A 15,896-nucleotide genomic window follows, 5' to 3' on the forward strand; every position below is an offset into this window, starting at 1 on the left:
TCAAAGAATCACTGTGGCACCAGAAGGCGGCCATTTGGCCTATCGAGTCCATGCTGGTTCTGTGGAGGAATCCAATCCAAGATTTACAAGGATATTATTGGGAATGGAAGGTGTGAATTATAAGGAGAGGCTGGATGGGCTGGGACCTTTTTCCCTGGAGTGTAGGAGGATGAGGGGTGACCTCATCCTCCTAAAATCATGAGGGGCATAGATAAGGTGAATAGCCAAGGTGTTTTCCCCAGGGCAAGGGAGACCAAAACTAGGGGGCATAGGTTTAAGAAGAGAGGGGAAAGATTTAAAAGGGACCTGAGGGGCCACTTTTTCACACAGAGGGTGGTGCGTGTATGGAATGAGCTGCCAGAGGGGGTGGTAGAGGCGGGTACAATTAAAACATTTAAAAGACATTTGGACAGGTACATGGATGGGAAAGGTTCAGAGGGATATAGGCCAAATGCAGGCAAATGGGATTAGTTCAGTTTAGGAAGCCTGGTTGGTATGGACGAGTTGGACCACCTCCAGAAGCTTCTTCCACACGTTCCCCCTGTATCACTTCCCCAAAACATGAAACCTGTGACCCTCAGTCTTAACGAGAACTTTTTGTTCTTCTTTCTGTACCTTGTTTGAACCTGTTATAATTTTGTACACCTCCATCAAATTTCCCGTTTACTCCAGGGAGAACAGCCCTGGCCCCCCACCACACTCCCCCCCCCATCCTCCTCCCCACCCCCCTTCCTCCCGACCACCTCCTTCCCACCCCACACCCCCCATCCTCCTTGCCCCCCCGCTGCACCACACCCTCCCCTGCGCCCCCCCCCCCCCCCCCCCCCCGCCCCCCCTCCCAACTCCTCCAACTTTAGAGCAAATTATTCTGGTAACATAGAAACTAGAGGCAGGAGGAGGCCATTCGGCCCTTCGGGCTTGCTCTGCCAATCATTTTGATCATGGCTGATCATCAAATTCAATATCCTGATTCCCCCTTCCCCTCATATCCCTTGATCCCTTGAGCCCCAAGAGTTATATCTAATTTTTTCTTGAAATCAGACAATATTTTGGCCTCAACTACATTCTGTGTTAGTGAATTCCACACATTCACCACTCTCTGGGTGGAAGAAATTTCACCTCACCTCAGTTCTAAAAGATTTACCCCTTATCCTCAAACTATGACTCCTACTTCTGGACTCCCCCCACCATTGGGAACATTCTTTCTGAATCTACCTTCTTGGGGCGACACAGTGGTTAGCACTGCTGCCTCACGGCTCCAGGGACCCGGGTTTGTGTCTGTACGGAGTCTGCACATTCTCCCCGTGTCTGCGTGGGTTTCCTCCGGGTGCTCCGGTTTCCTCCCACAGCCCAAAGATGTGGTAGGTTAGGTTGATTGGCCATGCTAAATTGTCCCTTAGTGTCCGGGAATGTGTGTGTTAGAGGGATTAGCAGGGTAAATATGAGGGATTTCAAGGATAGGGCCTGGGTGGGATTGATTTCGGTGCAGACTCGATGGGCTAAATGGCCTCGTTCTGCACTGCAGGGATTCTATGATTCTAAATGTGGTGACCGGAGTTGGGCGCAACACTGTTCTCTGGTTGTGTTTGGCCAGAGATTTATACAGGTTCAACAGAACGTCCCGGCTTTTTGAATCAATACCTTATTTATGAAGCCCGATGTCTTTAAATCTTTGCTAACCGCTCTCTCAATATGTACTGCCTCCCTCAGTGAACGGTTGTGCTAGAATAACCCTTACTCTTTGTCAGGTTAGCCTCTTATGCCCTACTTATCACTTGTTTCAAAAGTTAGATCAGAATCTTGAAAAATTATTTAATCTTATTTAACGTACAAAACCACCTTCCTTCACATCGCTCCAACAGGGACAAAATAAAATCATCACTTTTACAGATGCACCACAGAATGCATTCTTTCTGGTTGTATCACAGCTTGGTCTGGCTCCTGCTCTGCCCAAGAGCGCAAGGAACTACAAAAGGTCGTTAATGTAGCCCAATTCTTCATGCAAACCAGCCTCCCATCCATTGACTCTGTCTACACTTCCCGCTGTCCCGGAAAAGCAGCCAGCATAATTAAGGACCCCGCACATTCCGGATATTCTCTCTTCCACCTTCTTCCGTCAGGAAAACAATACATAAGTCTGAGATCACGGACTAACCGACTCAAGAACAGCTTCTTCCCTGCTGCTGTCAGACTTTTGAATGGACCTACCTCGCATTAAGTTGATCTTTCTCGACACCCTAGCTATGACTGTAACACTACATTCTGCACTCTCTCCTTTCCATCTCTATGAATGGTATGCTTTGTCTGTGTAGCGCGCAAGAAACAATACTTTTCATTGTATGTTAATACATGTGACAATAATAAATCAAATCAAATCATGTCAAATTTAGACCGTAATAATTTTGGTGAAAGGAAAGGAGGGAGGAGCAGACAGAAAGAAATGGAAAGAGAGGAAAATGGAGGAGTGGAAGAGTGAGGTGCGCAAGATGGGGTAGTGGGGAGGGGTACAGTGGGGAGGGGGTACAGTGGGGAGGGGGTACAGTGGGGAGGGGGTACAGTGGGGAGGGGGTACAGTGGGGAGGGGGGAAAGTGGGGAGGGGGTACAGTGGGGAGGGGGTACAGTGGGGAGGGGGTACAGTGGGGAGGGGGTACAGTGGGGAGGGGGGAAAGTGGGGATGGGATACAGTGGGGAGGGGATACAGTGGGGAGGGGCAACAGTGGGGAGGGGGTACAGTGGGGAGGGGGGTACAGTGGGGAGGGGGTACAGTGGGGATGGGATACAGTGGGGAGGGGATACAGTGGGGAGGGGGAACAGTGGGGAGAGGGTACAGTGGGGAGTGGGTACAGTGGGGAGGGGGTACAGTGGGGAGGGGGTACAGTGGGGAGGGGGTACAGTGGGGAGGGGGTACAGTGGGGAGGGGGGAAAGTGGGGAGGGGGTACAGTGGGGAGGGGGTACAGTGGGGAGGGGGTACAGTGGGGAGGGGGTACAGTGGGGAGGGGGGAAAGTGGGGATGGGATACAGTGGGGAGGGGGTACAGTGGAGATTGGGTACAGTGGGGAGGGGGGTACAGTGGGGAACGGGTACAGTGGGGTGGGGGAACAGGGGGGTGGGCTATAGTGGGGAGGGGGTACAGTGGGGAGGGGGTACAGTGGGGAGGGGGTACAGTGGGGAGGGGGTACAGTGGGGAGGGGGGTACAGTGGGGAGGGGGTACAGTGGGGAGGGGGTACAGTGGAGATTGGGTACAGTGGGGAGGGGGTACAGTGGGGAGGGGGAACAGTGGGGATGGGATACAGTGGGGAGGGGGTACAGTGGGGAGGGGATACAGTGGGGAGGGGGTACAGTGGGGAGGCACCTGGGTTCCTGGCGCTGTGAAGCAGCAGTGCCATCATGCCGCCTGAGGTGGGAGAAACGAAATGAAAGACTTAAATAATTTTCGTATGAAGTGCCTTGTTTTGTGTATAATATTTTTGTATCTTACTATTTTGTTTAAGGTGGGAGCTTTTTTTTCCTATGGCTTACATTTCTGCATATGATAAGTGGTGGTGTATGTATTCAGGAATCTGCCTCCTGCTCCAAAAATATGTCCTAGATTAAACAGCAATATCTACACAGTCACTGAAACCCGTCTATTAAATCGGCCGCACCGCAGATCCTGTGACAGGAGCCAGTATATTTTCTGGCTCTGTGCTGTAAATGGAATATATTATGAAGGTCCTACACACCCTATGTAACATGACACTGCTTTCCTCTTCATTACAGCACTTGTTAAAATTTGAGACATAGCAAGCCAGGAGTGGGCGTCGGATAGAGGATGTGTGCACTCATTACTGACAAAAACACAAGGGACCAATGATGTTAACATCACCAAGTAAGGTCATACAGACACAAGTCACCACCAATTGTTTGCATCGTAAGATTTAATGATTCTCCAAAAATGGCAGTATTGCAAAGCCCATTGACAAGAGGACATCTTGATACTTAAGAGGAAAGACTTAAAAATTTCTTTAGCACTTAAATGTCAAAGCTAGAGTTGGGATTAACCTTAAGGGAGTTGCTATTGTGCCAAGTCATGTCTTGCCACTACTGAGCTGGTGGCTCCTACACGTACTGAGAACTCAATCCAAAAACCCAAAAGTACAGAGATTGAACAGTCACAGTCATGTGGTTGGGGCCAAAGGTCAGGAGGACCACAATGCATGTCAGCTGAAGATGACCACATTTCCTGGTCCTTGTAGAAACATGGTCAAATAAACCCGCCTTCTATTTTTAAACCAAAAAAAAGGGCAAGGGATCTGAGAAAATAATAGGATTTCTACATCAGTTGCAGAGTAGACAGGTGGCACGGTGGCATAGCGGTTAGCACTGCTGCCCCAGGGACCTGGGTTCAATTCCCAGCTTGCGTCACTGTCTGTGTCTGTGGAACCATCACTGCCGTCATCTCATGAAGGCAGGGACATGACGTGAAGCCTGATTGGAGGATTTCCCTCTCGGTTACAGGCCCCTGCCACCTCCAGACCTGCCTCCTGGGAGCATTGAAAGTTTAGCCTAAGAGAGGGGCAGCATGGCAGCACAGCAGTTAGCACTGCTGCTTAAAGCACCAGGGACCCGGGTTCGATTCCGGCATCGGTTGACTGTGTGGAGTTTGCACGTCTCCCCCGTGTCTGCATGGGTTTCCTCCGGGTGCTCCGGTTTCCTCCCACAATCCAAAGATGTGCGGGTTAGGTTGATGGGCCATGCTAGATTGACCCTTAGTGTCCTGTGATGCGTTGGTTAGAGGGATTAGCGGGGTAAATATGTGGGGTTACGGGGATAGGGCCTGGGTGGGATTGTGGTCGGTGCAGGCTCGATGGGCCAAATGGCCTCCTTCTGCACTGTAGGGATTCCATGATTCTATGAAGACTGCATGTCCATAAACAAAGGAAAATGACAGATTACAGTCAAGTGCTGTAAGAAATATCAGGTTATTAGTTCACGGAAACATAACCCAGTCAATGCTGATCAATTCCTATTTATGAAGTACAGCTCTCTTCCAATAAACATGTAACCAATCTCCCAGAAATCATTCTTTTTAGGTCTCAATGTCCATTGGCTCTAATGCAAGCAAGCAGTTTGCCAATCCATAGATCACACAGTTCATTTCCGAAGGCGATATAAACAAAGCCTCGCACAAATGTCTGCTGCTAAAGGCTGACAATAGATCGACAGCATTAAAAAGCATAGTGCCATGTTTGGATGAGGAATTTTGTGCCACAAGATTTAATAGCAAATGGCTTAGTCCATTGGAATTCTGTCATAGAATCCTACAGTGCAGAAGGAGGCCATTCAGCCCATCGAGTCTGCACCGACACAATCCCACCCAGGCCCTATCCCCATAACCCCATGCATTTACCCTAGCTAGTCCCCCTGACACTAAGGGGCAATTTAGCACGGCCAATCCACCTAACCCACACATCTTTGGACTGTGAGGGGAAACCGGAACACCCGGAGGAAACCCACGCTTTCACGGGGAGAATGTGCAAACTCCACACAGACAGTGACCCAAGCCGGGAATTGTACCCGCGACCCTGGTGCTCTGAGACAGCAGTGCCAACCACTGTGCCACCGTGCCGCCCTTGATCGAATGGGATCAGTTGGGAAGGAGGGCACAGTTGTTAGCATTAAGATAAAGGTAAAATATTGAGGATGCTGGAATCTGAAACAAAAACAGATAATGCTGGAAAATCTCAGCGGGTCTGACAGTATCTGTGGGGAGAGAATTGAGCCAACGTTTTGAGTCAGGATGACTCTTTATCAGAGCTGACAAAGGGTCACAGTGGTTAGCACTGCTTCCTCACAGTTCCAGGAACCCAGGTTCAATTCCAGCCTCGGCTCACACTCTGTGTAGAGTTTGCACCTTCTCCCCGTGTCTGCGTGCATTTTCCCCAGGTTCTCCAGTTTCCTCCCACAGTCCAAAGATGTGCAGGTTAGGTGGATTTGCCATGATAAATGTATGGGGTTACAGGGATAGGGCAGGAAAGCAGGGGCAGGGGCTTAGGGCAGAGGCATAGGTTTAAGGTGCGAGGGGCAAGGTTTAAAGGAGATGTACGAGGCAGGTTTCTTTACACAGAGGGTGGTGAGTGCCTGGAACTCGCTGCCGAGGAAGGTAGTGGAAGCAGATAAGATAGTGACTTTTAAGGGGTATCTTGACAAATACGTGAATAGGATGGGAATGGAGGGATATGGTTCCTAGAAAGGCAGGGGGTTTTAGTTAAGTCGGGCAGCATGGTCGGTGCAGGCTTGGAGGGCCGAAGGGCCTGTTCCTGTGCTGTAATTTTCTTTGTTCTTTGAGAGAGGGACTGAGTAAGATACTGGGTCAGAGAGTCAGTATGGACTCGATGGGCTGAATAGCCTCTTCTGCACTGTAGGGATTCTATGATTCTCATTAAAAAATAATTTTTTCTGATTAGGTCATTTTTCTTTCATGCTCACGAAAGGGCTGGGAATGGAATTCTTGCTCACTTCAGGCTCTATCAACCTGACCCAGTCTGAACTAAGAATAAAACACCTAGACCCCCGCATAGATCATCAAAATAGCAGAGAAATCCAATCTGGGTGTCAACATTAAGGTAAGGCAAATGTGGAAAAACTATTTCCATAGGAAATATCTGAAAGGAAATGTGGAAAAAGACGATGAGAAGTGAAGTGCTCTCTGCCTTATCCCAAAATTGTTACTTTCTTACAAGAGAAAATAAAGTCAAGTTGTGATTTAGTGACACTAAGACTGGGTTTTAAAAGTCTAGATTGGAACAAAAGTGAGTAAGTGTGCTGATCTGCAGGACAGAGAGGGATAGAGGGAGGTGGAGAATAGTAGAGGGGGAAAGAGAGAGGGGGAAAGACAGAGGGGAAGGAGGGAGAGAGGGAGGGGAGAAAGAGAGAGGAAAAGGAGAAGAGAGGGAAGAAGAGGGGGAGAACGATAGAGTGGGGGAAAGAGAGAGGGGAAAGAGAGAGGAGGGAGGAAGGAAAAGGGGAAGGAGAGAGAGGAAGAAGTTGGAAGGCAGAGAAGGAGAGAAGGGGAAAGGAGGGAGGGGGGAAAAAGAGGGAGGGAGAAGGAGAGAGGGAAAGAGAGAGCATGGAAAGGAGGGAGGGGGAAGGAGAGAGAGGGAAAAGGAGAGAGGGGGAAAGGGAGAGAGCAGAAAGGAGGGGGAGGGGAACCAGAGAGGGGGAAAAGAGAGAAGGGGAAAAGAGAGAGGGGGAAAGGAGATTGGGGGAAAGGAGAGTGGGGAAAAGGGAGAGAGAGAGGAAAGAGAGGGGGAGGAGGGGGGAAGAGAGGGGGAAGAAAAGAGAGGGGAAAGGAGGGGGAGGAGAAAGGGGGAAAGAGAGAGAGGTAAAAGAGAGAGGGGAAGGAAAGAGAGGGTGAGAAGAGAGGGGGAAAAGAGAGAGGGGGAAGAAAGGAGAGGGGGGAAGAAGGGGAAGGAGGAAATTATTCCACATGAAGGAAGGGTTGAAATAGAAGGAGCATGTTCACAAGTAGACGAACCCCAATCAACAGGAATGTCTTTTGGATTCCCCCACCGCAACCTCAGCAAGAACCTTGAATAAACTGGGTGAAGACTAGTTTCTGCCAATCTTCCACCAAAGACAGAATGGCCATCTGGAAATGTTCCTTCCTGAAGGGATTCCTGGCGGATTATGATACAGCTCCTGTCTGACTCATCAATGGAAATGCTGACAATCACTACCTCCCCAATGCAGCCAAGCGCAATTTGCATTTCTTAACTTGTCAAAAAATATTAATTAAAGTGGAGATTTGAAGAAAAAGAAATTCCCAGTCACTGAATCAGCTGGGAAATGGTGGTGATTTGGGGCCACCAAAACTTTCAACTCGACCCACAGGGTAAAAATATTTTCCCTTCACTCATCAACTGGAAACTACTTTGCTCATCAAGTTACTCGAGTGCGAACTGCCGACAGGGCATCTGGAGATGGTGTGCAGGAATGAAAGAAAGCCATCTATCTCCATAACCACTGAGATTGAACAACAGAGAAAGGCAGAAGAAATGAAGTACAGAAGTTTTCTTTTTATATATTCATGGGACATGGGCGTCGCTGGCTGGGCCAGCATTTATTGACCATCTCTAGTTGCCCTTGGAGGGCAGTTGAGAGTCAACCACATTGCTGTGTATCTGGAGTCACATATAGGCCATGATGTGGAGATGCCGGCGTTGGACTGGGGTGGGCACAGTAAGAAGTCTCACAACACCGGGTTAAAGTCCAGGTTGAAGTGGCTCACCTGATGAAGGGGCAGCGTTCCGAAAGCTCGTGATTCCAAATATGCCCCTGTTGGACTTTAACCTGGTGTTGTGAGACTTCTTACATGTCGGCCAGACCGTGTAAGGATGGCCGATTTCCTTCCCTAAAGGACATTAGTGAACCAGGTGGGTTTTTCCGACAATCGACAATGGTTTCATGGTCATCATTAATCTTTTAATTCCAGATTTTAATTGAATGCAAATTTCACCATCTGCCACGGTGGGATTTGAATCCAAGTCCCTCATCAAAGGTAAATAAAAGATGAATAAAAATGAAGCATTATCTCATGGCAGCCAATTCCTGAAGGACTCTGACCACAATTGGAAGCAAGAGGGTTACAACAGCACGGTGATGATGTCACTGGGCTAGTATTCCAGAGGCCTGGACTGACAATCCAGAGACATTGAGCAGGAATTTCACTTCCTGCTCCCAATCCCATCATCAGGACAAAATGCTGGTCAGGAACCCACAAATTCCAGCGGCGGGGCCCAGAGGGTGATTTTGGTGGAAGAGGGCAATTAAGTGACCATCTCCAGGAGCCGTGTTCGGGTGAGCGTGGTGGCTGAGCTTCCAAGTCTGGAGGGCTGAGTGGAGACCATCCAGCCATCATAGGTCATCAGATCCACCACAAGAGGTGGGCACTGCTGAGGTACGTAGGGTGGCACAATCATAAGACCATAAGACCATGAGGCACAGGAGCAGAGTTAGGCCACTCGGCCCATCGCGTCTGCTCCGCCATTCAATCATGGCTGATATTTTTCTCATCCCCATTCTCCTGCCTTTTCCCATAACCCCTGATCCCCTTATTAATCAAGAACCTATCTATCTCTGTCTTAAAGACACTCATGATGGGGAGACGCCGGCATTGGACTGGGGTAAACACAGTAAGAGTTTTAACAACACCAGGTTAAAGTCCAACAGGTTTATTTGGTAGCAAATGCCATTAGCTTTCAGAGCACTGCTCCTTCGTCAGATGGAGTGGAAATCTGCTCTCAAACAGGGCATACAGAGACACAAAATCAAGTTATGGAATACTGATTAGAATGCGAATCTCTACAGCCAACCAGGTCTTAAAGATACCGACAATGTGAGTGGAGGGAGCATTAAGCACAGGTTAAAGAGATGTGTATTGTCTCCAGACAGGACAGCCAATGAGATTCTGCAAGTCCAGGAGGCAAGCTGTGGGGGTTACTGATAATGTGACATAAACCCAACATCCCAGTTTAGGCCGTCCTCATGTGTGCAGAACTTGGCTATCAGTTTCTGCTCAGCGACTCTGCGCTGTCGTGTGTCATGAAGGCCGCCTTGGAGGACGCTTACCCGAAGATCAGAGGCTGAATGCCCATGACCGCTGAAGTGCTATGACCGCTGAAGTGCTCCCCCACAGGAAGAGAACGTTCTTGCCTGGTGATTGTCGAGCGATGTTCATTAAAGACACAGAAGGGGCAAATACAAGAACCAAAAGGGTTAGGGCAATCAGGCATGACGGAATCTGCCACAGTAACGGGCACTGCCATGGTTGAAGGCAATCCTTGAAGTTGCGCCTTCCACAATGTACAGACCCTCTTGTTCCAATGTCTACCTGGCCCACTTCACAGAAGTCTCCTGATGCAATGGGCATCCCATGTACAGGGCAGCAAATCCACTCAGCATTGAGAGAGTGCACTTGGTTAAGCCCTCAAGGGCCCTGACAAGTAACCAACACCCGTGAAGGCAGGAACATGACGTGGAGCCTACCTGGAGGATTTCCCTCTCGGTTACCGGCCCCTGCCTCTTCGGATCAGTGAAAAGTAGCCCAAGAGAGGGGCAGCACGGCGACACAGTAGTTAGCACTGCTGCTTAAAGTGCCAGGGACCTGGGTTTGATTTCGGCGTCGGTTGACTCTGTGGAGTTTGCACGTTCTCCCCGTGTCTGCGTGGGTTTCCTCCGGGTGCTCCGGTTTCCTCCCACAGTCCAAAGATGTGCAAGTTAGGTGGATCAGCCATGCTAAATTGCCCCTTAGTGTCCAAACAAATGTAGCTTAGGTGGATCAGCCATGGTAAATGCACAGGGTTACGGGGATAGTGGACCTAAGTAAGATGCTCTTCCGGAGAGTCAGTGCAGACTCGATGGGCCAAATCGTCTCATCTGTACTATAGGGACTCAATGGAGTTCAAATCCCACCATGGAAGCTGGGAAATTTAAATATAGTTAAATAAAGTCTGAAATAAAAAGCTAGCATTGATAATGGTGACCATACAAAGTCCCATTCTCTTCAACATTGCGTGCCCCGCACTGTGAGCCGAGCCCTTCCACTAAGATTTCCTGACTGAAAATATTCCAGCTCGAGAAGTGATGATTGTTGGGCTGAAGCTTAACGACGTTGACGTATGTTGTGTGTGAGATAAGCAGCACCTGCAGGCTTAGATTCAGAAGGCGGGATTTTTGAGTCACGTCGAAAACCAGAAATTCCCGTCCAAGATCAGTGGACGTCTGAACAGTTTGTTCGTCAAATTGTCCCGCCACAACAATTCCCGTGGTGGGCGGGGCTAGAACATTTACCCCATAGAGTTTTAGAGCACAGAAAGAGGCCCTTTGGTCCATCGTGTCTGCCAATCATCAAACACTTTATGGAATCATAGAATCCCACAGTGCAGAAGGAGGCCATTCGGCCCATCCAGCCTGCACCGACCACAATCCCACCCAGGTCCTATCCCCACAAGCCAACGTATTTAACCTTATTAATCCCCCTGACACTAAGGGGCAATTTAGCACGGCCAATCCACCTAACCCACGCATCTTTGGAGTGTGAGAGGAAACCGGAGCACCCGGAGGAAACTCCCATGCAGACACGGGGAGAATGTGCAAACTCCACACAGACAGTGGCCCAAGGCTGGAATCGAACCCAGGTCCCTGGCACATCGACAGGGTAGATGCAGGGAGGATGTTCCCGGTGGTGGGGGTGTCCAGAACCAGGGGTCACAGCCTGAGAGTTCGGGGTAGACCATTTAGGACGGAGATGAGGAGACATTTCTTCACCCAAAGAGTGATGAGCCTGTGGAATTCATTACCACAGGAAGTAGTTGATGGCAAAACATTGAATGTATTCAAGAGGCGGCTGGATATAGCACTTGGGGCGAATTGGATCAAAGGTTATGGGGAGAAAGCAGGATTAGACCATTGAGTTGGATGATCAGCCATGATCGTGATGAATGGCGGAGCAGGTTCAAAGGGCCAAATGGCCTCCTCCTGCTCCTATCATCTATTTATTTATTATTTATTAGTCACAAGTAGGCTTACATTAACACTGTAATGAAGTGGTGAAAATCCCCTAGTCGCCACACTCTGGCCCCTATTCGGGTACACTGAGGGAGAATTTAGCATGGCCAATGCACCCTAACCAGCACGTCTTTGGACTGTGGGAGGAAATCGGAGCACCCCGAGGAAGCCCAGAAAAGACACGGGAAAAGACACAGGCAGTGACCCAAGCCGGGAATCGAAACCGGGTCCCTGGCGCTGTGAGGCAGCAGTGCCAACCACTGTGACTGTAAATGCTTCTTAAATGTTGTGAGGGGGTCCCGCCTCTACCACCCTCTCAGGCAGTGCCCACCAAAATGGGCAGCGGGTATTTCTGTGAATGCATCATTTCTCCCTGCGTTGGCAGGTGCGTGGATCCAAGTTAAGACACTTGCTGCCTGCCGGAAGCCAAGGTAACCGCACAGCAGAAAAATGCTGGGTGGCAGAGGGTTAATTTATCAATGGCTGAAGACATATATAAAAGAAACCCTGCACACAGTGGAGAGCAGACTGCATTTGCGAGCAGCTCACATCACATGGTCCCCCCTTCCGCCTGAGCTGTGAAGCGTGAATGGATTTACAGATGTAAAGTCACATCTCGGTAACCTTCAGAACAAATCCCTGACATCCTTCACACAGCACTGCACTAACAGGTTATACATTACCACAGTGGAGATATCAACTCCCCAACAGTCCACGAGGCCAAGTGCAACTCTGCCCACGTGTTGTATTGGAGATTCTGCCATGATAATATTTAGGGGTGATATTTAATTTAAAAAGATAATACCTGTGTAGCAAGTTTCTTGATGCAGAATCTAACGAATGAAACAAAATAATTCATCCTCCGAATGACTGCACCTGGAATCCTTGTATCGAGGTAATATTTGGATAAGGTACGGAGAGGGGAAGTGCATGTACAGTGTAAAGACAGAGGCAGATTAATTGGACCAAATGACCTGTTTCTATTTATTTCCATGTAGTAACGAGAAAAGCAGCAGATTCTTATTCAGAAAAGGCCATTTTAATTTGGTTTGAGATTCCGGTCAGTTACCCCCTCATCTCTGCTGCTGCTGGGACTTGACATGCGGGCGGGAGTATGGTTTCACAGCTAGCGGCCTTGCACACATACTGTGTGCACGGAAGGATCACATCCGAACCAAAATCTTCTCTCCTTCCCTATCTGAGGAAGCAGTGAATAACAACAACTTATATTCGCGTGGCACCTTTTATATCCCATCACCAGAGTTTCGTAAAGCAAAGAATGACACCCAAGGAAATATGCCATTGGATGACGAAAAGGCGGGTCAAAGAGAAAGGTCTTAAGGAATGTCTTCAAGGAGGAAAGTGAGACTCGTAGAGTCATAGAATCCTTACAGTGCAGAAGGAGGCCATCCAGCCCTTTGAGAATCTCTACAGTGCAGAAGGAGGCAAGTCGGCCCATCGAGAATCCCCATAGTGCAGAAGGAGGCCATTCAGTCCATTGAGAATCCCTACAGTGCAGGAGGAGGCCATTCGGCCCATCGAGAATCCCTTCATTGCAGAAGGAGGCTATTCAGCCCATGGAGAATCCCTAAGGTGTAGGAAGAGGCTGTTTGGCCCACTGAGTCTGTACCGACTCTCCAACAGGTCCACCTCCCCCCCTCCTCACACTATCCCCATAAATTTACCCTGCTAATCCCCCTAACCTACACAGCTTGGGACACTAAGGGGAAATTTACCATGGCCAAGCCACCTCACCTACACATCTTTGGACAGTGGGAAGAAACCGGAGCACCCGGAGGAAACCCACGCAGACACGGGGAGAACGTGCAGACTCCGCACAGACAGCGACCCAAACTGGGAATCAAACCAGGGTTCCTGGCGCTGTGAGGCAGCGGTGCTAACCACTGTGCCACCTCAGATTGAGACGCAGAGAAGTGTAGGGAGAGAATTCCAGATCTTGGGGACGAAGCAGCTGAAGATGGTGGAGCGATTATAATTGGGAATGCACAGGAGGTAGAGCAGCAAAGGTATCTCAGAGGGTTGCGGGGTTGGAAGTGATTACTGGGAAACAGAGGCATGAGACCATGGAGGGATCTGAAAATACGAATGAGAATAATCTCAGCTTCTTACAAATGAAGCTACAAACATAGTTAAAGAGTGTATACCTAATAAAACTGATAATTCATTCTGGAAGGATGGATTAAGATGGAACAAGTAGCATTCCTCAATTATAAGTATTTTGCTGATCTTGCAATCACTTGAGGTTTCCACTTTTAGAATGATACAGCACAAAAGAAGGCCATTCACCCCGCTGGGCCTTTGCTAGCCCATTGAAGATGTACCTAATTACTCCCACTCCCCATTGCCCTGCAGGCATTTCCTTTCGGAGTAGATTAGCTGACTAGATTTCCAATATTAGAATCATAGAATCCCTATATTGCAGAAGGAGGCCATTTGGCCCATCAAGTCTGCACCGACCACAATCCCACCCAGGCCCTATCCCCTTAACCCCACATATTTACCTTGCTATTCCCCCCATGGCAATTTACCATGGCCCTGCATTTTGGACTGTGGGAGGAGTACCCGGAGGAAACCCACGCAGACACGGGGAGAATGTGCAAACTCAACACAGTGACCGAGGCCGGAATTCAACTCTTGGCGCTGTGAAGCAGCAGACGAATCACTATGCCACCGTGCCACCCCAGATGCATAGAGGGATAGGGAGAGGGAATTCCAGATTCTCTCGGAGCTTCGAGCATGAGTTGTGACAGTGAGTGCTTGTCGCGGGGATTGCAGGGGGGTGCGGAGAGGTTCTCGGATCATCTGGATTTTAACCATCGTCGTAATGACACTTCTTTCTCTCTGCCGTGGAAATGCATCTTCCACAAGACTGAAAACGTACCAAATATTTAAAAAAAAACCATCTGCCAAATAATAAAGAAATTATACTGTTGCACCTTCCTGAAAACACTGTACACAAATGCTGTTTCACAATGGAAGTCATGCATTGCAAATTGCTGGTTTGGTGATGCTTGGTTATGTCCCAGCGAGAATGCAGATATTTAATTTTATGCACCCTGCAATGTCCCAGTTTCCAAATCACACCCCACACACACTGGTACACAGAGATTCCATTCAGAGTTAATCACGAGACATAGACACATCTGCAACCTATTAATCATCTCTTAATGGGAACACCTGCAACTTGTTAATGGACTATTCTCTCTTGTATATTTGATAATAGATATGAGGAGTAAATGAATCAAGGGGTCCCACTGATGTCACACACTGCAGCATCAGAAGCTCTCAGTATTACTGCACCTTGTGCCCTGAACTCTGCCAGTCATAGCTCACCATGCTTTATTCCAGTTAACATTTAGCAGGTTCCTTCTAAAACTGGACAAGCTCACATTTTTTTAAATTCCATTCATGGGACATGGGCGCACTGACTGGCCAGCATTTATTGCCCATCCCTAGTTGCCCTTGTTCAGAGGGCAGTTGAGAGTCAACCACATTGCTGTGTCTCTGGAGTCACATTTAGGCCAGACCAGGTAAGGACGGCAGATTTCCTTTCCCTAAAGGACATTAATGAACCAGATGGGTTTTTCCGACAATCGACAATGGTTTCACGGTCATCAGTAGATTCTTAATTCCAGATATTTTTTATTGAATTCAAATTCCACCACCTGCCGTGGCGGGATTTTAATCTGGGTCCCCAGAACATGAGCTAAATTTCTGGATTAATAGTCAAGCGATAATACCACTAGGCCATCGCTGTACATTAGCACCTCCTTCTTTGGCAGTCCCTCAGGGTTGGGGATGATTTGCTTCCACTCCGATGGGGAGGGGCTTGGCTGAACAGTCCAATCCCGGAGCCGCAGACTCTGCCACGGTAGGGTCATGTGGTGTTTGGTGAGGCGGGTGGTTGGAATGTTCTAGATTATCCACTCACTCTTCCCGCTATTTGCATTTGTCCTCCAAATCCTCCACTCAATGACGCTCAAGGTGGTTGGCGCCTTCATGGGTGCTTCTTCCCCAGTTTGTGTGTTCTAGGGCAAGCAACTCCCATGTGTCAAGGGGATGTTGTACTTACTTAGTGTAACGATCTCAATCAGGCAATTGAGGTTGGCCTGAAAATCATAGAAAATCATAGAAACCCTACAGTACAGAAAGAGGCCATTCGGCCCATCGAGTCTGCACCGACCACAATCCCACCCAGGCCCTACCTCCTTATCCCTACATATTTTACCCACTAATCCCTCTAACCTACGCATCTCAGGACACTAAGGGCAATTTTTAGCATGGCCAATCAACCTAACCCGCACATCTTTGGACTGTGGGAGGAA

General features: G+C 48.8%; 2 protein-coding genes across 2 annotated transcripts in view; one reads left to right on the forward strand and one right to left on the reverse strand.

Annotated features, from left to right (window-relative positions):
* c2cd2l (c2cd2 like) overlaps nucleotides 1–11,578 on the forward strand; it is a 663,422-nt gene extending 651,844 nt beyond the window's left edge. Inside the window, exon 15 of the transcript XR_013495585.1 lies at nucleotides 11,556–11,578. The gene's annotated coding sequence lies outside the window, so the exon portion shown is untranslated. The remainder of the gene's footprint in view (nucleotides 1–11,555) is intronic.
* Nucleotides 1–15,896, reverse strand: part of dscaml1 (Down syndrome cell adhesion molecule like 1) — a 601,890-nt gene that overhangs the window by 387,292 nt on the left and 198,702 nt on the right. The window lies entirely within an intron of this gene.

The sequence above is a fragment of the Mustelus asterias genome, chromosome 27 (genome assembly GCF_964213995.1).
Source record: "Mustelus asterias chromosome 27, sMusAst1.hap1.1, whole genome shotgun sequence".
In the NCBI taxonomy this organism is placed as follows: Eukaryota; Metazoa; Chordata; class Chondrichthyes; order Carcharhiniformes; family Triakidae; genus Mustelus; species Mustelus asterias.